Source organism: Pongo abelii, chromosome 1 (assembly GCF_028885655.2).
Source record: "Pongo abelii isolate AG06213 chromosome 1, NHGRI_mPonAbe1-v2.0_pri, whole genome shotgun sequence".
NCBI lineage: Eukaryota > Metazoa > Chordata > Mammalia > Primates > Hominidae > Pongo > Pongo abelii.
In genome coordinates, this window is record NC_071985.2 from 5,387,427 (window position 1) to 5,412,117 (window position 24,691).

The 24,691-nt window shown below is 34.7% G+C and overlaps 1 protein-coding gene across 8 annotated transcripts in view; it reads left to right on the top strand.

The window, feature by feature from the left end:
• AKT3 (AKT serine/threonine kinase 3) overlaps positions 1-24,691 on the top strand; it is a 359,588-nt gene that overhangs the window by 133,179 nt on the left and 201,718 nt on the right. For 2 of the 8 annotated variants that reach the window (XM_054550217.2, XM_054550221.2), the window contains exons 4-5: positions 14,732-14,872; positions 15,679-15,797. The exons of the other annotated variants lie outside the window; for them this stretch is intronic. The gene's annotated coding sequence lies outside the window, so the exon portion shown is untranslated. The remainder of the gene's footprint in view (positions 1-14,731; positions 14,873-15,678; positions 15,798-24,691) is intronic. 8 annotated transcript variants of the gene reach the window in all.

A 24,691-nucleotide genomic window follows, 5' to 3' on the forward strand; every position in this document is an offset into this window, starting at 1 on the left:
CTGAAGTAGAGACACAAAAAAGGCTGAGTTCTGTTCGGTTATTCTGCTAGATTGGTCACATATTCCTGGAGAGTGGTGTTATAATTTTTTTTTCCTGCATCTTTGCAGATAGCACGGTGCCCCCATGGAATACTTCATTCACTCTAGTCACTGGTGAAGTCCTACTCATCAACCCTTCAAGTTATAGCTCAAGTTTCACCTCTTGTATCTTGTCTTCCCTTGTCACCATTTGAAAGTAAACTCTTCCTTCAGAAACTGTCAACACTTTCCAGAACTTTTCTTACTGCCCTTATTGCAGTTTCATTTCTTTTTCTCTCTTTTTTTTTTTCTTTAAAGACAAGGCCTCGCTATATCTCTGAGGCTGGAATGCAGTGGCCTTATCATAGCTCACTGCATCCTCAAACTCCTGGGCTCAAGCTAACCTCCCGAGTAGCTAGAACTACGGGCATGCATCATCATGCCAGGCTAATTTAATTTTTTTTTTTTTTGGTCTAGACAAGGTCTTGCTATGTTGCCCAGGCTGGTCCTGGACTCCTGGCCTCAAGTGATCCTCCTGCCTCAGCCTCCCAAAGTTCTGGGATTATAGGTGTGAGCCACTGTGCCTAACCCTACTTTTGTTTCTTGTGTACCTGATTTTTCTTCTGTATTGTAGGATATTTTATAACAATAGTTGCCTTTTCTTCATCTTTTTTCCCTCAGAAACTGGAAAGTATTTTGTTGGCCAGAGATTTGAATGATTTAAGAATGATTTTAATTTAAAATTCAGTTTTTTCTCCCAGGAGATACTCAGCTCTTAAGTTAGTATTTCTTAAAGGGAGGGCAATAGTCCACCTGTATTAGAACCCCCTTAATCCTTTGTAAAAGTGTAGTTTTCCAGAAAATGAAATTAGTACTTGTAGGTCTGGATCCTAGAAGATTGATGCATTTGTATTAAGTGCCATGGTAAGTCATATTTACACGAAAACTTAAGATTCATTGCCTTAAATTATTATGGAAATAAATAAACATTAAGATACCATAAGTCTTACAATGTAGAAAAAAATTCCTTACTTTTGCATTTGAAAAAAGTATGCCTTTGAAAACTAAATTCCTTATTGATTCTCAGTTTTTGGTCTTGATTACTGATTTGCTCACCTAATAGTTCTCTAATGTATGTAGGTTTAAGGAACTAAAAATAAAGGTATTACTGACTGAACTAGTTGGTATGTAAAGTAGAAAATAGTACAACTGCATACTCAGTAACGGGTAGTCTTACCTTTTCTGGATTCTTTGTTTTTTCTTTTTTTCCTCAGTTTTTCTAGATTTTGGCCTACCTTGTATTATCTTATTTGTTTGTTTGGTGTAACTTCTTCTTTTGAGGACTGCAGGGATGACGTTCTTGTTTTCCTTCCTGTATCACACAGCATTGTTACAGTGGCTCAGAAAGGCATTTCTGAGTAACTTGAGGATTATTTATGTTTGTTATAAAATGAAATTTGTTGTTTCTGACTTGGAAAATAAGGATATAAATTTCATGGGAATTCATTTTAAATGAAGTTTCTTGAGAGAGACAGCTTTAACTTGAATTTTGCAGCAGCATCTAAAACGAAGCCAATAAAAACACCTTTTTTTCCCCAGGCAGATATTACTCTGTCTCCCAGGCTGGAGTGCACTGGTGCATTATGGCTCACGGTATCCTCCACTTCCTGTGCTCAAGTGATCTTCCATCTCAGACTCCCAAGTAGCTGGAACTGCTGACAGGTTCCACTATTCTTGGCTAATTTTTTTTGTATTTTTTGTAGAGACAGGATCTACCCAAGTCTCAAACTCGTGTCGTGTCCTCAAGCCCTCCCGCCTTGGCCCCTAGAGTGCTGAGATGACATGAATCACAGTGCCTGGCCTCAGTGGAGACACCTTATTCTTGATTGTGCCATTTTCCATAGGGATTGGTGGCTGGATTGTACTTTCTAGTGGTGAAAGTAACGGTGAGGTAATGGCTTTGAGTCTAGGGATCAGATCCTTGAATCAGTAGTACTATAAGTGAGAAGTATTAATATGACATAGTGAATTATCTATAATTTCTAGAGAACGTTTAACTTGCATTCTTAGATCTGGAGATGGAGGGCCGGTTGATTCAGACTACATTGGCTTCAAAGTGATAAATTCTATATTCGCCTCTACTAGGACATATAGAAAAAGAAAATAGCTTTGAAAGTATGGCTCTTTCTTTCTTCTTTTTCTGAATAGTGACAGGCATCTATGAATAGTGATGAATTCAGGAAAACTCCTAGGCTAGACGTTATCTTGACAGTTGGTGGACAGATGCTCCTGATTTGAGTGTGAGACTGAGGTATTCAGAAAGTACTTCAAAACACTCTCCTATGCCAGCTAACATTATTTTCGTTATATTGTGATTGAGTTTTTAGTTGCTTTGTAATAATCCCTCAGATAAAGGGCCTGGTGTGAGCTGGAAAAATATTTATCATTTATTTTGAGCATAACAGCATATAGTCATTTTTATAAATTGTTTTTCAGACCTTATTACTACTTATAAACTAATGTATTAAAACACATATTAACAATTTCACCTTGAACATTTTAAATGAAAATAATAAATGTTAATGTTTAAATGAAAAGTGTTTAAATTTCAGAATTGATAATTTTGAAAATGGGTGCCCAGACTTACTGCATTTCTCGAGAAAGATTAATTGCTTCCTAGACAAGGTTCTTATGGTGATAGTTGTTTTTACATTGCTCATGTCTAATATGATATTTGAGGTGTAATTTGCCATGGTATTTCTTTTTCTGAGTTAGTTGATGTTTTATTGAAGACATGAATCATTATGTGATTCTCTCCATTTAGGAAAAAATTTTCCATCTTTTTCAGTGGGGATTGGGCAGGTCACTCTCATCCAGGGTTCTCTAGTTTAGAATTTGTTCTTCTTAGTCTGAAGGAAGTTGTTGACTTTCTATGTGTATTATAAGGGCCTTTTTTAACTTCATGCATTGGTCTGGGGGTGTGATGATCATTAGAAATGGTGAAGTTATGTGATGGGGGAAATACCTTTTATAAAACAAATTTTGGCAATTATGTTGTTTTCCCCTTAGCATTTTATTCATATGCATGTACTCAGAAGCATGCACAGAATATTTAGACATGTTAAAATTTACGTGGAGCTGCTTTAATGGAACTTTATATCATAAAGTAAATTTAGGTTGTTGCTATTTTAATGTATATCTTTTTCTCTGAAGTTTTATAGTATAATGTTTCTTTTTTATGATAACCAGTTCAAATGTAAGCATAATATAATAAAACCTTAAGCTCGCAGTCTAGTCCTTGCAACACGAATATAGCAGATGTGTCAAAATATATGAATTGTTCTTAATGTTAAACTTTTGTTCGTGAGAATAACGTAACACCTGCTGTGACCTACTAAGCTGTGTAAATTTTAATGACTGTAAAACTAAAATGTATTCATAGCCAAAATGTGTTTGGAAATTATTTGGAATGTCTTATGCTTGGCTCCTTTAGAGATTTTATTATATAATATGTAGAAATTTAAGTCTGCTATAAAAGTTGAAAATTATTATAACGTCTATGTTACTTAAAAGTTACCTAGAAAATTATAATACCTAGGTTACTTTTATCTTTTCTTAAAAAAGTTATCTGTAGGGTAATCTCACCTCTGATGTGCCTTGCCTGGAAGCAACAGAAGTGTTATCTAATACTACACAAATTTGTTTCTTTTTAGCAGTGGCATTGTTTAATTCTACAAATATTTTGATACCTTCTAAAAGTAGGTAGGATTACATTGGCATAGTAAATTTCCCAGAGTTATTAACTCCTTTTTCTCTCCATTATGTAAAAAATAGTAAGACAACATAAGAATTATAAGGGTACTACTAGTTTATATTTGCCAGTATAGTAGTGGAAAGGGAATGATCCCTTTCCTCCTCGTCATAAGGGTTATGGCCAACACTCCTATAACAAAATACAGATTAATAAGAGAAAAGCATAACAAATCTATTTAATTATAGTTTTACATGACACAGGAGCCTTCAGCATGAAGACCCCAAACATATGGGACAACTATCCATTTTTCAGTGCTTAGGTTCAGTGAAAAATGGACAGCTATGTAGAAATAGGACTGGACAAAAAGGTTATGATCTAATATTAATAGACTGCATGTAAAAACTCACCAAGACCTGTCTGTTCAGATTCTTCTTGGCCTCTCTCTTGTAATGTTTCTTCCTCCCAGGTATGGGACAGGACCCCTCTGATGAGGGTCTTATGACCTGTATTATTGGGACAAGGGTAGGTCAGAGAATTTCTAGACAGAATTTCTGTCTAGGCCAGTTCCTAGACAGAAAGGTGAGGGGAAGGTTAGAGTAGTAATTGTAGTTTTTTTGGCTGGCTTTGGAGGAGAGAGTTCTAGTCTTTATTATCTGCCTTGGTGAGGAGGAGTTCTGGTGTCTGTACTTGCTTTGGGGGAGAATGAGGGGCAAGAGACAGGAGGGCAGGAGAAGATGAGAGAGATCTGGGTTCTGAGGCTGCTTCTGATGCCTTCCAGTGTCCTTTAGTGCAAAGTACTTTGTGTGCTGAAGTGCCATATTTTGGAGTATTGTTTTCTGAGCGCCAGCATTAACCCTATTTGCCAATGGAATATGGTGTGGCGGTGTGGCGAGTACTTTAAAAGAATGGTTTACATGCTTGTTTTCCCAAGAGTATATACCGAGAGCTTTTCGGAATAGTTGGACCATCTGGGAATACGTAAAAAATAAAAGGAAAAGGACAAGAGATTGTTGCATTTTGATTGGCTCCAAATTGCATTAACCCTTATTATTTATCTACTTTATAATTTTAAGATACTAATATTTGAGGAGATCTCTTTATTCAAATTACTGGTTTAAGATAATATTGTGATATTAACAAGTCTCTTTTTTTCTCCTCACATCTTTTAGACCAGAGCAGACAGGCCAAGTCAGGCTGAGATCCTATTTACGATAAAAATCATAGAACTCTGTGTAGTATTGATAAAACACATGAAGATTATATTATACTTAGCTTTTAATTATATTTTGACATTTGCTCATGTTTGATTTAGAACTTTTTTATTTTCTTTTTTACTATTTCTTTTGGTCTCATCAAAAAGATTTTAAGATCCTTTTTATTTTGGCAAAATATATGTAACATAAAATTTACCATTTTAACCATTTTTATTTTTATTTTATTTTTAATTTTTTTTGAGTTTGAGTTTTGTTCTTGTTGCCCAGGCTGGAGTGCAATGGCACGGTCTTGGCTCACTGCACCCTCACCTCCTGGGTTCAAGTGATTGTCCTCCCTCAGCCTCCCGAGTAGCTGGGATTACAGGCATGTGCCACCATGCCTGGGCAATTTTGTATTTTTAGTAGAGATGGGGTCAGGCTGGTCTCGACCTCCTGATCTCAGGTGATCTGCCCACTACGGCCTCCCAGAGTGCTGGGATTACAGGTGTGAGCCACCACGCCCAGCCACCATTTTTAGATATACAGTTGCTTTCATTTCTTACGTCTCTCTCTTAACACCAAGGTTATTAAGTAAGTATTTAAGAACATACAAGAGATGTTCAGTGTAGCAGAGATTGGCCAAATCCGTTTGCACATAATACACCTACTCTGCCCTAGCACCAGTCTAGACTGTTTTTTGCAGCTGTCTTGGAGTTAGGTGTGGCCATACGACTGCGTTCTGGCCACTCACATGTGAGCAGAATTCATGCATGCCTCCTCTAGGCTTGGGTCGTGAACATCTCTGTTCAGTGTTCTTTCTCTCTTCCCTTCTGATGGCAGTCATGAAACCAAGGAGATGGAAGAGCCTCTAAAAGGGAGGAGTCTAGGTCCTTCAGTCACTGCCATTGAAAGGAAACATTGTTTTGACCTTACATGAGCCAGAAACAAAGCTTTCATTGTAGTAAAGCACTAAGTTGTCATGATTTACCTCTCTCAGCAGCCGGCATTACCTTCAGTGATACACTCAACAGTGATTTGAGTACGTAATTTAGTTTACTCAAAGTATACTTCTCGTTTCTTAGCAATTGGAATTGGTAGTCAGGAAAACTAAAGTTGAACTGAGGAGCGAGAAATTGGGGTGTGACTCCAGTTGGAGGAAGACTTGGTGTGGAACTCGATGAGATGAATAAAAGATAGTGAGAACAATTTGGAATGTTTTGTTAGGGAATTGATACAAAAAACTTAGAGTTAGCGGAGAGTTATAGTATGAATAAATAAGAGTAATTTTGGGAGTTGTAGGAGTAGGGGGGCATTATGAAATAAGAAAAGTCTCTGAGAGTTGGGATAGGATTTAAACACTATCGGTTTTTTTAAAAAGGAATTTTGCCACATTCCACATGCAGCTTGCAAATGTTTTTGCAATGACTCTCTTGACATACGTGATACTCAGAAGAAGGTGGAATGTTTAAATGAATAGAACTGTATACCTATATATCTTGTTTGCTGGGAGTTAGATTCATTACTTGAATAATTTCCCTAATGAGTCATTCCCTTAGGGGAATTATCCATAAGGGAATTATCCCCTTAGGGAATGACTTATCCCATGAAAATAATTGGATTATGGCTTGTTTTGTGCACATATGAAATCCAGTTTGTTGGACTTCTACAACACCTAAATATAGGTGAAATTTACCTTGTGTTTTGGACAGGCAAAATATTGGATAGAATATTTAAAAAGAAAAAATTCATCAATTCATTTTGCTAGCGTTTACTCTTCATAATTGAAGCTGAGGCTGGGCGTGGTGGCTCATGCCTGTAATCCCAGCACTTTGGGAGGCCGAGGCGGGCAGATCACGAGGTCAGGAGATCGAGACCATCCTGGCTAACATGGTGAAACCCCGTCTCTACTAAAAAAAATACGAAAAAAAAAATTATCCGGGCGTGGTGGTGAGGGCCTGTAATCCCAGCTATAAGGGTAGCAGCCTCGGGAGGCTGAGGCAGGAGAATCACTTGAATCCAGAAGGCAGAGATCGCAGTGAGCCAAGGTCATGCCACTGCACTCCAGCCTGGGCGACAGAGCAAGACTCTGTCTGAAAAAAAAAAAAAAAAAAAAAACAGTAGATAGGTAAAATGTTTGTGGCTTTAGATAGCTTTTTTTTTAAAGAAAGCTTTAAAGTGAAGATTTAATAATTATAAATTAAAAATACACTACATGACTCACTTGATGTTTCCAATTTTCATCTCCTATGTAAATAACAATACAGAGAATGCATACAATCATTGACTTGTGGACACCCATGTCCCCAGTTGTGTGTATGTTGGAAATGGTTATAAGACATGGGGATTTTCTTACCTCCTGTTCATAATTGCTTCAGCTACAGATCAGATTCCCTTCTAAACAAATGGTAAGAGACCACCTCAACTGAGCCTTGGGTGGTGTTTTAGAAGCAATTGCTACCTCTAATTGAAGAGGAAAGGTCCTCTGTTTTCTTATGCATAGCATCCAATGTAAAATGAATGTAGCTCTCTTCTTTGACCTTACTCTTATTTGCATACTTTAATGGGTGTAATCATAGAAATGTTGCATATTCAGCATAACTGGATTCTAACTTATAATTTATTTTAAAAATAAAAGTCCTATTAAAAGGGATTTGAGATTCCAGGATTTCTTACAAGTATAATGTAGAATGTATGTTTTATGATCGAAATTAGCTGGACTTGAAGTCAAAAGAACTAGTTCAATAACATGTGTCTTAACCTGAAATCTTGGTTCCCTAATCTGTGAAATCACCAATATCCTAGAATCTTGGTGTTGAAAGTAACCTGTGGGGCAGTTTGATGCCACCTTTAACTCAGAACTCAAATTTCTTTAGTAACATCTTTGATATGTGGCCGTCCAATGATAGGGTGCTCAATGTCTCATTCTTTAATCAGGTGCTTGTAGCTTTGAAACTCTTGAGCATAGAATACTGATGATAATATTAATATCTGACTTGTCTCTCTCATATGAAGTAAGGAGAATGAAAGCAAATATTAAAGTAGCAAGTAGTATTTAGATATACAGTGCTTTTTTAACTAATGACATGTGGGAACTAGTTACCATTTGTATTAATAATTTTTTAAAATGATAAACTAAATTTGAAATCTCTGACAATGACCATTGGAACCCAGCCTGTTTATCAGGTGAAGTCTGCCAGTGCTTCCAGTATTTTTGATACTACCTAGTCCTTGAAAATTAAAAATCTTGACCCACAATTTAAAAGCCACTGGGTATGACTCTTGGGAAGACATTTCAATTACCTAGTATACAATAATAGTAACTAAAAGACTTTAATACAAATTGAAATTATATGGAAGTTACTTAAACATTTCTAAAGTAACACTAAACCACATTCTTTAATGTATTATGTGTCATCGGTAGCATTGCCTGTAAGAGGTAGCAGCAAGCTGAGTTTATGAAGGAAAAAAACTTCTGAGTGAGCTAAGGAGCTGGTGGGTAGAGTGTGGAAGATGGAGCAGACAGACTGAGATCCATCCAGGCCTGGGAGGGGAATGGGAGAGAGACCAGAGACGGAAGCCAGACTTGACACAATCCCTGAAGAAGATAAAACAAAGTGATTTAATCACCTTCCAGATCTTACTTGCAAAAGGGCTACCTATATTCTTTGGATGAAGTGTTAGTATTATTAGAATGACCCATTTTTACTTGTATTAGCTTCAGTGGATCTTTGTTCCTTGTAACTGAAAGAGCTCTAATAGAGCACTAAGGTTAAAGACAAGTATCAGGGGTAAATATTTGGCTGAGGCCTACTTCTGAATAGTATTCTAGACATGACCTCTCCTCTTTTCATTCCTTTTTCCACATCATCATTATAAAATATGAAGTAATCATTTTTAATTTCTTGTCTTTCTGAATTTAAAATTCTATGTTAGGTATTCTCATTGCTTGATTTGTGTTTATTATAGAAATGAAGAGTTTGTTTTAAACTATGCATTACTTGAATTTCTGCTGAGGAAGTCCATACGCATATGTTAGGTTTTTTGCATCCCAAAGTCTTGGATTAGGTTTTGCCATCATTGTTAGTGTATCAATAGACCACTGCATTATTTTCTTAGTGGTATGTCAGTCTTTGGCTTAATATTTGCAAGTATTTAATAATACCCCATACATTATAAATTAAATTGTATTTGGTACCTGCTAGACCTTATGAGAAATTATTCACATTTAATAAGAAAACAGCAACTTGTTACTTTTGTGGCAGATATGAGCTCTTAAAAGATGCAGCGTAGGTAAATAAAAATGAGAATGTTTACCAGACCCACTAGGATCATTTGGTTCTGTAATTCTTATTTATGAACATTTTCTTACAGCTTTGTTCTAATTTAATTATCCCTATTCCCCTTTAGGTAAAGGATATCAGAATTGTGATTATATGAAGAAGGGTTCTTCTTAAAAATCATGTATTCTTGGCAAATATTTCTTATTAGAAGCTTTTAAAACAGTCTTAATTTTTCCTTACAGACAAATTTTTCTGCAGTGTTGTCATTGATATAATCAAAATGGTTTCAGGTAGTTCAGAAATTGTTGACAGATTAACGAAGAAAAACTTTTGATCAAATGCTGTAACAACACCTTTCCTGGACAAAGTCATCATTATTCTGTTAAATTTTCAGATCTTATATTCACATCCCATTTACCCTAAGTATTATCACTAAATGGAGTATTCAGCTTACAGACATATCCCTCAACTTGATTTTCCTAAATGGAAACAATTTTTTTTTTCTCCACTAAGAATGGCTTTTTATTCATATGTGATAAAAAGATAAGTCATTTGGTAACACCTTTGAACCTGTTTTCAAAATAATGAAAATTTTCTCTTCTAAAAATACTTTTTTCTTTCCCTCATTTATTTAACAAGAAGAGTTATTATGTAATGTTTTTCTGCAAATTTTTAGAAAAAGAATGATCTCCCCCCACTTTGTAGAGAATGATCCCATTTTTTGTTTAACACCAGATAGTATCATGACATTGTTAATACAGTAGGATTCACCCAGTTTGAAAGTATACAGAATCAGACTTCTGTTGTTGGTCACATATTTCTCAATCAAAACATCTGTCTATGTCAAAACCAAAGTCAGCCCAGTATAATGAACTTTTAAGACCCATGTTAATATTTAAAAATATTTAGTAAACTGTAAAGCAGTATACAAAAGTGAATATTTTTATCCAAGGTGTAAATTGGTCATATGGCCCAATACCAGTAGCATAAAGGGAAGCCACTATACTAGTAGTGGGTGACAAAGTTTATTTCTGTTAAGCCAAAATGGAGATTTATTATAGAAAATTATTAGTGGTACTTTTTGGATGAAGCCATTCCTTCTTAATTTAATTACGCCCAATTTCCTGGGTAGAGTCACAGTCTTTCTTCTAAAGACAGATTACTTCAAGCTTTAGTAGGGACTCTTAGTTCTGTCTTGAACTAACAATACCTTAAAATATTCTGCTTTTTCATGTCCCCAAAATATTGATCAGAAGGATACTTGTGGTCAAATGGATGCTGTAGAAATTCAAACCAGTGATTTTACTCCACTTGAAATTTAAAGGATTCATATGAGTTCAGTTGAGTATGTCAGTTTTAGAACATAGTTTATATTGAGTAAACACAGAATATTTTACCTAAAAGGGGCACACAGATGTCATTACAGTGAATTTACTTCTGATTAAACTAATCTTGTTCCCTATATATTTTGATATATATTGTGCCATGATAACCAGTGTACTACTAGTGTTATTAAAGTCTTTCTTCAAATAGTAGACAGATTTTTATAGAATTTTGAAGTAGACAAAATAAAGTCAATTTATGTTTAGATTTTAAAAAAACGTGAAAGCTTTTCTATATTCTCCTCCCCATGCCAGCTAGGTGCTTGGCACATAGTACTTAATAACTATTTAATAAATGACAGAATTTCTTTTCCTAAAATTTTTAGGACATATGCAAGGAAATTCTCTTGTATCTAGGTTTACTGATGTGTGTGAGGAAGAGTTACATCTGCTTCAGTGAAATACAAAATTAAACCAGGTGATCTTTCTGAAAAATTATTCTTATGGTGACATATCAGAAATCTTATCAACAGCTGTAGTTTATTCTGTTGGAATTTTCAAAATATACTGTACCTTAACTTAGAAACACTCCAATGAACCTGTATTCATTAGTTTTTTGTTATGTTAAAGAAAAAATATTTTTACAAAGTGGACACATTGTTTAATTTTGTTTTGCATTTTACTAGATTGCAGTGCAAGGCCAATAAATTAAACCTAGGCAGTTCTGTTGCTAATTACACACAACTTCTCTTGAGTATCAGATATTCAAATCCATTTTATGAATATGGTAGAGAGAATAACAACTGTAAAACAAAGCAGTGTGCATGTAAGTGACTGTTAGCGTGCATTTCAGAAAGGATAAATGCTCACCATATGGTACAATTACTGTGTCCAAGTTTTCAAATTAGCTTCTCTCATCCTCCTTATTACTGTCTTTAAAAAGAGAGGAAAAAACCCAACATGATTTATCTACTCTGCAGCAGAACTCTTGACGCAAAACAGCAGCCCAGTTCTGTCCAGTTTTTTTTTCCCTTAGCATAATAGAGGCTGTCGGACTTTTTTATACTAATTACTGTGTGAGCCTCAGATGAACCCCCTTCAATTCACAGGGCTTTGTTAAGGGAGGAGCTGTCAATGTGTCTGCCCGTTTGCAGCTGTGCTGTGGCTTTAGCTTGCTTAACATTATGCTGCTTTTTAGACTTGACAGAAGGGAATTTTTTTTTTTTTTTTTTTTTTTTTTATTAAGGCAAAGCAGCCTTGTAGCGAAATGGTTTAAGCAGCTGCATTGTAGGGAAGCACAAAGAAGTTATTATTGTGTCTGTTTAGGGGGGTAGGATGGAGGGGGAGATATTCGGCTGCTGTTGATGCCGATTGTTGACTTGCCATCTGCCAGATAGGGAGAAGAAAAAAATGACAGCTCCAGCAGGGTGTTCAAGAGGTTGTTTGGAGAGACGCATAAACATGTGCAGATGTCGAACTGAATAATGGCTAGAACTTGAGACGGTTTATGATGCTGCTGATGTTTGTGCATATACAGAATGAATGTATGTGTGGATTTGGTTAACCAAGGGTACATACTAATTATCATTGTTTTCCTGCATCCCCCCTCCCTTATTTCGTTAATTAGTTTAGGGGTTTAATACTTCCTCTTCTCTCCCTTATTCATGTCTAGTTTTAGAAAGCAACTTCTTTAAATGGCAATACAAACTTTCTTATTGCTCCGTGTTGATGGTAGATAACCTGTTTGGCTAATGTTAGGTGTGTACTGCTAACTGACAAGAAGAGCTTTTGATTAAGGAATCAGTCAGGTGATTTGGTATGATCTTAATGCATACATGAAGGTTTTAACACTAGTCAGCACATAAACTATTTTAAACTGAATCGATTTGTTTTATAGCCTACCACTAGGGGTGAGGTAGAGAAGTACGCAGTTTATTTTGTAAGTAATTCCATAATACTTTGAACTTAAATGTCCTTAGTTGTGAAACAAAGTTATATAGTAACCTGGCCTTTTTGATGAGTATGTACTCTTTTTCTTGTGGTTGTCATGGATTCTATAAATGACAAGCATGCATTTTTATCAAGCATTAATGAGTTGGTCGTATATTTCCTTCTGGTATATTCTTGTCATTAGGTGTTAGAGATTTGATATATCTGGAATGTTTTCAAATGCTGTGATAACATTTATATTTAGATGGAAGTGAGTATGTTTACTTAAATGTCTGGTTTATTACTTTCACCTTAAATAATTGAAACAGTGACCCTAGGTAAAATTTTTCCATATTACTTATTTTCTAGAACACCAAAAATTTTTGTAACATTTCAGAACCAATCAATATGAATGGAATAACTAGAAAACAAAAAAGAGAAGCTCTGACTTTTCTCCTTTTTTCTTTTTTCCACCCAATGTGGACTTATATTTCAAAAAAAAATATGTGTGGAGAATTAAAAAGTGCTTATTTTGACTTTTGGAACTCATGCCTTCCTAAAACATTTAAGGTTTTGTTGCATAATTATCAAGCAGAAATTGCCTAAAGCATGGTTGAAAGGCCAATGTACTGACAGAGCTTTGTGTCCAGAGTAATGTCTTTCTGAAAGGATTAAAGGAAGGTTATCTGTTATTTTCTGCTTTTCATAAAGAAATAGAGGTCAGTTCTATCTAGAAAAACTTTCTCTCTCACCGTCAATTTTTACTCAAGTGACTCTAATCCGTGTTTGCTGAAAAGGCATAGAAAATCATCAGCCACCTTGACTTTTCCTTTGTCTCATGTCTTTATTTCTTTTATATAGGTGGCCATGAATATATCCATATTTGTGTGTAGGATTATGTCCATGTATTTATAGTTTCATAGTCAATCCTAATATCCCTACCAAGTTTGGAGGCGAGCAGTATGCCATTTTTTAAGTAGAAGGTGTTTGTTATTAAAGTGAGAGAGTATGGTTTGTCAGTGGCCAGGATATTAATGAGTGACTGGGAAAAGCAAGCTTGTACCAACTTTTATACACAAGCAAACTTTCGGGTCTATGCTTTATTAATCATATGTTACTTCTAATTCTTTCAGAGCCATTTGCTAAATTTTAGTAGTACAGGCAAGTATACATATTAAGGTGATTGAAATATTAGAGGCAGAATGTCTTTGAAGTTACAAAGACCAGATTTAAATATCACTTAACTTAGATGAGTGAATTTACTCATAGTCACTTAAACTATTTAAATGTGAATTTCTTCATCTTTTGAAAGAAGGAAACAATACTTGCTATTCAAGGATCTTGTGAAGACAAAATGAGATAATATATTTAGAATGTCTTGAATGAATTCAGTAGTAGCTGTTAGTATTTTTATTAGGTGTTGTGTGCAAGTCTAGAGCTCTGTAGCTATTACAATTGGAGTACTTATATAATGCTCTGACTATTATAAAATAAGAATACCAAGCTATAGAGGCTGTTTGAGAGAATGGTCACAGATAGAAGGTTGTTTCTTGGAACCTTATGTTTATTTAGGAATTTATGATTGTTTTATAAATATGGAGGGAAATAAATTATTTAAAGAAAATATAAAGAGAACAGTTGGATAAAAGTATTTTGGATATATGATATTAGTGGTTATTTAGTGATGATGATTTCAAATTTTGTTCTTTTGTTTGTTTGTTTTTGAGATGGAGTCTCACTCCATCACCCAGGCTGGAGTGCAATGGCATGGTCTGAGCTCCCTGCAACCTCCACCTCCTGGGTTCAAGGGGTTCAAGTGATTCTCCTGCCTCAGCCTCCCGAGTAGCTGGGACTACAGGCACGTGCCACCACACCTGGCTAATTTTTGTATTTTTAGTAGAGACGGGGTTTCACTTTGTTGGCGAGGCTTGTCTGTAACTCCTGACCTTGTGAACCACCCGCCTTGGCCTTCCAAAGTGCTGGGATTACAGGCGTGAGCCACTGTGCCTGGCCAGCTGATTTCACATTTTGTTATACAAAATTATTTTTCATACTTAAAAAAGTAACCTCAACTTATTTTGGAGCTGAACTTTTCTCTGCTACGGCCAATACATAAGCAGTATTTGGGTTATTATCTTTAAAATGAGACTTTGGAACACATAGCTAAAAATAATATTTCTTCTCCTCCTGGAGGTTTAAAGCATTATTTGATTGTCACAACTCTTTATTTTGCAGATGAAGAAACTAATCAAGCTCACATAGGGATGAAAGTGCTGAGATAAGCAGAAGTGTTTTCTTAGAGAAGTAAAGAGGATATGGCTTGGTCGACATGAGGAAGTCAGTAAACTCAAGAGTGTGATTAATTCCCATACAGATGTAGGTGGTGGTTCTTTACATTTTTCTTTTCAAATTGTTTTCGTCCGGCATTCCACGCTAGTAAATATTACTGAATAATTTTGGATGATGAGTCAAGGGATGTTGTACCTGGGAGAGCCACCTAATTTAGTATTTAAGAGTCTTTCATAGGACGGGGTATAGTGAGTAAGAACTTCTATTTTGGTTTAAAAGAATAAATTGGTTACACTAGAAAAATAACCCTCACTTTTGAATGGAGTGCTAGTAGCTTCATATAAGGATATTTTAATGTTTAATGGCACATGGTGATGGATGCCAGTATTTCTAGACAGATAGTTAAGTGTTACAGTCTAAATTTATAAACAAATAATTTTTGTTGTTTTTTATAAAAAACAAGTTATAGTACCAAAGATGTGGAAATATCCATAGCCTATGAAATATATCACAAATGAGGATGAAACTGTGAGGACATTTTCACAAGTAAATGAAACCATACTTGATATATTTTCAGGATAATTCAGAAAACTTCAGAAACTTCTAGCTTTAATGTATATTTCAATTGTGCCTTATCAAAATACTGCATGAATAGTAATTTTTAAAAATATTGGCCAGTATGTTGGAAACAGAGTATTTCACTGTCTGACATATTCTTTAAGGCATCTTGCTAAATGTTTTGGCTTAAATTTTTTAATGTGTTTTAGTTCAAAAAAATCTGATTAAAGATGTGGGTAAACGTGGTAGCACTTTTTAGAACAGAAGATGATTAAGATACAAAGGCAGGAAAAGCATAAATCGTGAAGTTTGTCTATTTTTTTTGGCCAAGCAAGTCACTTATTTGCTTGAGACTGGAACACAGCATCAAAGTTCATAATTTTATACTTCTAAGCAAGAACGCATAGAACAGCAGTTGTTGTTTCCTGGCATCTTTTTGAAGAGATATTTAAACGTAAGTATATATATTTATTATAGAAAAGAATTTTATCAAATGACCTTCTTTCCCTTCCCTGAATTTGTAGTATGTTCAACTGTTAAGCTAGTTCCTTTTACCTTCTGTTTTAGTAAAGAAGGATTTTAAATATAATTTAAAATTTTTTGATCTTAAAATATCCATGATATTATATACTTTAAAAAGAACAAAACTGTTTAGTAGTTCAAATTTAAAAAATCTAATTTACTCAAAGTTATGCTAAATAATGGCATAGTTCCTGAGTGGAGAACTACTATACTTTGAATTATAGAAGCAAGGACTTTTTTGAAAAAGTAAATACAAAACCTAAATAAAACACATTTTTGCTAAATGGCAATCAGTGTCATCCACCTGAGATCTTGCTGTGTGAAAGTAAATTTGCTGTTTACCTGCTTGTAATAATTTTTATCTTCCTTCAATAGAAGCTCTTTTTTTTTTTTTCTGTTAATGCTAGGTTTTGTTTTTTTTTTTCTATGTGGGAGAAGTGGTGGGACCTGGAAAGTTGGATAGTTACTAATTAACTTATATGTAAAACTCTGACATAAAGATTAGCACTTTTTATATTCTTAAATTAAAGGTCTATCATGCCACTGGATTATATAGGGTTAGTTACTCAGTGTTTTGTATATAAAAAAAAAACTTTGATAAGTGAATGCTAGAAAACTTTTCCTTTCTGTGAAATAGCAAAAGGAATAAAACACCCAGTGTACGTTGATTGACTTAGTTTCTAGAATGGATAATCCTTATGCTACGTAAAGATTCTTAGTGTAAGAATCAGTTATGAAAACTCAGTGGGTGCTTCAACTCCACATTGCCAATTTGTCATTTGCATTATATTTCATTAATAAATGAGTGATTTCTAACAAATGAGTGTATTGGTATTGGCTGCTTTTAAGAAGACACTTTGGAACTGAATTGTTATCCTCCTCAAATTACTTTGTCTTTACTGAAAGATTGTATATTTTGATGTCCTGCAGTTTTTAAAAACAAATTATTCTACAGAGAGCAAAATAGGAACTTAGACTATTTATGCAATGTAAAATTCTTATATACTTTTTTGTTTTATTGTATTTTGGATGACTTCAATGATACTGATGATTCCATGCATTTTCCTTCCTGATGCCTTGGTTTTAAGAAAATCTTTCCTTTCAAAGTCGCTGGAAACATTTGAAAACAGCATTATTATGCTTATTGAGGTGCAGATAATGATGAAGAAAGAAATATGTATGTATAATGAGCAAATATGCCCATTTCATTTTAAAAAATTTGTTTTTATTAGAATGATAGGTAAAGATTGTTTTCTGAAATTTCTATGTGTTAGGTAATACTGCCCTCAGAGGGCCAAGGTAAGTAAATTCATTTTTAACATTGAGAAGCAGCTTTTCTATTTATATTATCTATAAGCTTTCTTTGGGGAGTACTCTATTTATTTGAGTAATTGAATAGTGTTTGATTTGTGGTTGCATTTCTTTGATTTGTTGTGTTCTTTTAAAATGTTAGATATATCTGTGCCCTTCAATTCGACGATGTTATTTAAACATATTCAGTTCTATTCTAAGAAAATGTTAACATGACTGGCCATAAATTGTCAAATTAGATGGGTTCATAGAGAGTATAAGAAAATTACCTGGAAAAGTTAAGATGATTTTACTTGGCGGGTGCGTTTTACTTTTTGTGTCTTTGATAGCAGATATTCTAGTATTCAAAATTATTCGAAGCCACACTTTTGAATATAGAGCAGTATTCATTAAAATGGAAGCATAGATTCCCTTCAGTTTTAAAAACTTAAGCATAATCACATCTTTCAAATATAATATGAATCAAGAGTAATTTACTTTGCTGTATATGCAATGGCTATATATAAATATACTAGAAGTTGAAATATACTGTTATTCCTGTGCACTTATAAAAGCATACATTTTTAAAGTAGAGGTAAAGACCTAATATTGATGTATGGCTTAACACTTCTTTGAATTCAGAATACTGGGGATTAAATGATGATTAATTTTTGTAATAAGAAAGGAAGAGTGGGGAAGGCCTGATGTCAAAATAATGAGGTGTTCAGCATCATGCTGTATATCCATGTAACAGATCTGCACATGTACCTTCTGAATCTAAAATTTAAAACCAGAGTAATGAGGTGTGTCCTTTTTTCTTTTTGTATGGAGTAACTTTCTTATAATTTGAAAGAAACATTGCAATGTTTAGTAGTAAATTCAGTGGAACGCTTTTGATTTTTTTGCCCTATAGTTGCTTGTTATTGAGTTAAGAAAGATGATTTCTGTGACAGTTGGTATTGTCAGTTTTTCACTAGAGATTTCAATGAGTTAAACATAAGCGACACTCAGTTCATTATTCTTAGTAATAATGAGGGATGAAGACAGGACATAAGCAAAGTGAATAACAAAAATATAAATTTTATCCACAAAAAATCAATACCTCCTTTGCTCAGCTAATGTGCAATAGTGATAGTCTAGACAAATTAAATAAATTCCATTTTATTTTAAGCACTCTAGTTACTTTTGTGTAGTCTAACATATTGTACATATTAGGTACTCACTAAATCTCCTTTGATTGGTTTCCTTAGCCTTACTCTGAGATGTTTTATTCAGTTAACAAATGCTTACATAATGCTTGCTGTGAGCTAGATGTTGTTCTACATGCTTTACAAACTTTAATTTATTTCTCCATTATTATTGTCCCCATTTTCCAGAAGAGGAAGCTGAGACCCAGAGAGATTAAACAGCATTCACTGTCTCTCACACAGCTAGTGAGTGACAGAACTGGCATTTGAACCCAGGCAGTCCAGCTTGAGAGTGTGCTCTCCCAACCACTCTTTGAATCTTAACTCTGTCCTTTACTAGCTTGTCCCAGTGTCTCAGAGCCTCAGCATGGCTCTCTGTGAAAAGTGAGAATACTGCAGCACCAGTCTCAGTGTTGCTGTGAAGAGGGCTCTGTAAGTGAAGCCTGAGCACAGTGCCTGGCTGAGGACATTCATGTTTCCTTTTCTTCCTTGTTCTTACCTCTTCTTCCTTTCACCACTTAACATGCTGTGGTACAAGTCTCAATCAGTACATTGTCTAAGGAAAACAAAGCAGGGAAGAGAGGAGTTATGAAGGGCATGGATTCATCCTCAGAATAGTGGAGCTCTCGGTTTGATGCAGTGCCATTTTAGGGTCCATACTACAGATTTTTATTAGAGGAAAAACTGATTGGTAAGAGTCTAATAAAGTCCTATTAGTTTTTATTCTGTAGAGCATTGATGTTAGTATAGGAGTGGGATGGGTGGGTTGAACCACCTGAGAGTTTTTTCAGATGGCACAGGCCACCTCCTGATGAGCAAGCACTACAGCCTGCCTTCTCTGCAAACTCCCAATTACTGCTGTAGTGAGGCACCATTATTGTTATTTGTCATATCCATCAGGCATGTTCTAACAGAAAAGTGGATTGAACCATACGAGGTTGTGTTATAGAGAGACTTCTCTGTTTGAGAGAGCTTTTCTGACAGGAGTATAGTCTTTGTTTCAAATGGTGGTAGGTTTATTTAGTCATTGAATTAATGGTTATTGCTCACCTCTGTGGTAGTTTCTTGCATTATGGACTCACTGCTTCCATATTTGGTATTCATTAAGGTTATTTACTGCAGTGTATATACTACGTATGATATTATGTTTAGATAATATAAGGTGGTAAAATGGGAAATATTTACAATAAGGAAGTTTTAAAGTTTCTGATGAAATTATCTTTTTTAAATTGGTCTATATTTATAATACTTTAAAATTCTATGACTATACTTTTTGAAAATGGTGCAAGAATGACTTTGTGTTAAATCCGGTGTGTGGAACTGGAAACTTTGCTCTAATGCAGAAAACAGATTTTTAAAAAGAAAGCTCTGCTTTCACAGCCTACAAGCGCGCAAATGTAAGAAAAATAATAACTTAGCTCACACTTAACCCAGCAGGAGGCTGCGTACAGATTGAGTAATTCTCCACAACATATCTACTGCTATGTAAACTAAAGTCACGGTTTATTCTTCATTAAATTGCCAGGATGCTTTCTGTTGGCTAGTCTGTGTAGATGCTTTGTTCTCTGTGTCTCCACCCAATGCCCCTGTGCCTTCCTCACTCACCTTGCTTTTCTCTTAGAGTAAAACTGGGTACTATAACTCTATTAAGATGTTATTGTGTTTAAGAGAATAATTTAAAAGCATCGCTTTGGTTAAAAATGTAATGTTTCCTAAAAACAAGTAGAACAAGGATTTGATTAATCAATTTACCGAATATCATGAAACAAATACCAGGATACTTAAGGGTAGATGGTAATTATGCAGTTTTCTGGAAAACAAAAGAAAATTGTAAAGCAGATAAAAGTACTAACAAACCAGCCATACTGAGATCTTAGAGAAGTTGGCATTCTAACATCTTGTGGTTGGTATTCAATGCATAGGTATTTTTCTCGTCATCTCATCAGCTTCAAAGCAAAACATGGACCCCAGCTTTCTTTAGGAAGCCGATATGAAAACTGTACTTCACAATATTGCTTCTCGGACTTTTGGCTAAGATCAAGTGAAAACTATACTTAATGTAAAAATGACAAGTTCATGCATTATGCATTAGAATGAGAGTTTCTTGACTATAATATACTTTTCAAAATAATCATGAAGGAACATATGTGGCAAAGCAGAGGAATGTGGGTACATCTGGAAAGCCTTTAAGCCATCTCGGAAGCACAACACAAAATCACGAAAATTGTAAACACCTTCCATGTGGCCAGCTGCAGTGGCAACATTGACCAGTCCAAGAGCAGACAAACATCTCTATGACCCAGAGTTTACCGGGTGAAATAACCGTAAAGAGAAATTCAGGTGTTTAAAAATCTGACCTTATTAATCAGTATTATGCAGAAATCAGTGAGAAAGACAAGAATGGGCAATATCTTAAAACCTGAAATGTAAAGATGTGTTATTTATTATTCTAGATGAAAAGCATCGTAAGCCTATTGCCATGCTTTTGCTTGTATTATCGTGAGGCTTCAAGGAGGAATGGGTACAGTGCCTCATCTTGGAATCAACATAGCAGCAAATCGAAGAATCCTATGTTGTTATTCTTCCCAGTCCCTTCCCCACAGTTATACGTCAAACCAACAAATATCATCGACTACCTTTTTCTGAAGCCACATGAGATGCTATTTAGAAATGCCAAGGAATAGGGGCTATTGCCATCACCAGTATGACACTCTGGATCACTAAGAATGGTTAAAGAAATGGGAGAAATTTTCACTTAAAATTTTAATTAGTCAACTCATCCCCTTTTCTTCTCCACCTCTCACAGCTGCCTACTAGACTTAAAGCTCCACGAGGGCTGGGACTATGCTTGTATCATTTATTAAAGCTCCACGAGGGCTGGGACTATGCTTGTATCATTTATTGCTGCCTTCTTAGTACTTGTACATATTTTGACACTCACCGAGTATTTTTGATTGAATAACTATTAGCCCATTTTTCTGAAATCTAAGTAAAGATGTTTCAAGTGGCTTTTTTCATCTAGGTGCTCTTGAGCAGCAGCACCTTAAAATGAGTGAGCTGGGCAGGAGTTCATAATGCTTAGACATTGCTCAATTTTCACAGACTATCAACACACATCCAAAGCTGGTTGATGACAAGTGGTCAAAGACATTGCATAGACATCAGAATAGAATTTAACACTTTTAAGTTGACTGAGGGCAAGGAAAGAACATGTTTCAAGACTCAATAAAAGATAAATGATAACCTAAAAATTCAGGTTTTTAGGAGTTGGAAAATCTAATCAATATATATATTTAATAAGTACCTATAATATGCAAAATCACTTTAAAAAGTTACATTTCATATTGTCCCTGTGCAGTTGAAAACTTACGCTAGTTTATTGCAATGTAGATAATATAAACAAAATTCTTCAGGATTTTTTTTTTTTTTTTTTTTTTGAGACGGAGTCTTGCTGTGTTGCTGAGATTGGAGTGCAGTGGCACAATCTCAGCTCACTGCCACCTCCCGCTTCCCGGGTTCAAGCAATTCTCTTGCCTCAGCCTCCCGAGTAGCTGGGATTATTAGGGCCCGCCACAACGCCCGGCTAATTTTTATATTTTTAGTAGAGACGGTCTTGCCATGTTGGCCAGGCTGGGCCTCAAGTGATCTGCCTGCCTCAGCCTCTCAAAGTGCTGGGATTACAGGAGTGAGCCAACCACACCTGGCCCAGAATTATTTTTAAGACATCAATAAAACATGGTTATGATAAGTTGAGTGAGAAGCACATTTCTTTGACTCCCTAAGAGACATGAATAGGCTTCCACTCAGAACTAATTGTACTCCTCTGTATAAAACTGTAATCAGTAATTTTAAAGACTGCGGATGTCTTATTATATTTATCGTCATGCATTTCTTCAGTAACTATAATTGATTACTGATACTTAAGATGTATCACATAATTATGGACTATACAGTATTTTTTGTGCTAATATTTATTTATGAAATCCATTAGTAGAAAAGATTTTGCCATATTCTTCTCTAGGTAGTTCATATGTGAAAATTTGGTGTCTGTCAACAGGCAACTAAATATTTACTACATTGTGAATTATGAAATTAAATAGATTTTATGCTGAAATTAACATTATATCTGGTTTTTGTCTCAGGTAAAAATTGGCTCATGAAGACTTCTATTTAAGGAGTATTGCCAAAGATAGTTTTTTAAAGCATGTATATTTATTTTTACTGAAAACTGCCTTTTTTTTTGGTTTAAAGCTGCTCTTTGAAAATTCATAAAATGTTTGTATTTTTATGGCACTGTACATTTGTGTGTATCATTTATAAAAATTCAGAAGAATCTGACTTTTGCTCTTTTCTTTGGAAGACTAGTTTACCCCTCTGATATCCAAAAGAAGTAAAAGTATTAATCAAATTAATACTGTGTTTAGATGTTGGATAACCTCTTCATTTCTTTACATAAGATACATGTTTTATATACCTGACACTAGCCAAAGAGACTTAAAAAAATTAATTGTTACCTCATTTATGTAAATACTTCTGAATAAGTGCAATACTGATTAGTAGAAAATTTAATGTGTGGTTTGTAGTTGGATTATAAATTATATTATCATAAGTGGTATTAGTATTAGTATCACTTGATAGCAACCAAATCAAATGCTTGAAATATGCCAGGCAATGTTCTAAGGGCTTTTTACATTATGTCCTTACAAAAACCCTTTGGTGGATAAAAACTATGATTTCTGTTTTTCAGATGAGGACCCTGAGATGTAAAGAGGTTAGGTTCATGCATCTAATAAATGATGTGATTAGGATTCAAACCCAAGCTGTGTGACTCCAGAGTCCTTGCTCTTAACCATTACATTGTTCTACCTGGAGCATTTTAATGATGAGGTTGAGTGGGAAAGAAACTGAAGGCTAATTTGAGAAGTTTGTTGACCTCATATTGATCACAACAATTTGTTGTACCTTTTGTTACACAACATAGCATTTGTTTACATTAAAATTTCTTTTGTTCTGAAAATGTGACCACATGCTTTTCACATTGACAGTATGGCCAGCTTCTTTTTTTTTTTTTGCGTAAATTCTATGGCTCTCTCCCTCTGTAAATAATGAAGATTGTGAAAGAGGCTATTTTTTCATTAACACATGCATTAAGTATAGATGTAATCTATACATTTTTTTCCTCAGAGATGTATAAGGACAAATAATCATACATGGTAAAAACTTTGTGACTTTGCTTGTGATTAAACATGAAAATTAAATATTTAAAATACAGCATTCTGAGGAAAGCTAAGCTTATACTTGTTTCAGCTTTATGATGAAACAGTAACATCTATTCCTGACATACTTGTGAGGATGCTCCCACCATCTTCCTTATGCAGTGATTAGCTTTGAAGCCTATGTTACAACAAGTTTGAGTGAGCATTGGTATCTTAAAAAGCTAGCACCTGTATCAGAAAATTAGAATTTTTGTTTGTTATGCAACTCTTGATAATTAGGGTCTTTTTTTTTTTTTTTGCATTTTATCTTAGGTAAGAAGCATATTTTTAAAATGGTGATTGTGTTGTTTCTAATTGAATTCTAAATGAACTAAATGAATTTCAAATGAATTTTATGGGATTTGTGAAAAACAGTGCTATGGTTTTATAGATTTCTTTTCAATTGGATTGTATCTATATTTGTTGAATTACATCTCAGTGAATCTGCCCGATTGTGTTTTTAGCATAGTCCGTGACAGTTGAAGGTAGAGATGAGTATTTCTGCAGTATTCTCAACCAGTACCCAGCTCACCTCACATCTTTCTACCTTTCATGAAGTTAGGATTAGAACTAGGTTCTGGAACACGATGTAGCCTTAAAAAGGATCAGATATTCATCAACATGATCTGTTTGTGAGGTCACAAGGCTGAATTATTTCTGAAGGTCTTTTCCATTTGCATGTCTGAACAAATCTACATATTCCTTAGTTATTCTAGATGAAAGACTGTTTGCACATTTTAATCAATCACTGTTTAGTCCAGAGACGTACACTTCTAGCTTCTGCTTTGGCACTTACGACTTCAGCTTTTACACTTATGACTTAAGCTTTTAAAAAATCAAAATGTGATTCTCAGTAGAGTGTTGATGAATAATGAAATAAAATCTTTATATATGGACTAATTTAGGTTGAAGATTATTAAGTAAAAATACAGTTTGTTGTTATCAGGTGAATGGTAGGAAGTGAACACTGTCAACTTTTTGGTGAGCTCTGGTTTGAGAGTATATAATCTGTGATAAAGATGATTTATTTGAATATCCTATCCGGATCTTTTAGGTGGAAAGTGAGCATGAGTCTAAACTCATACCAGGTCCCA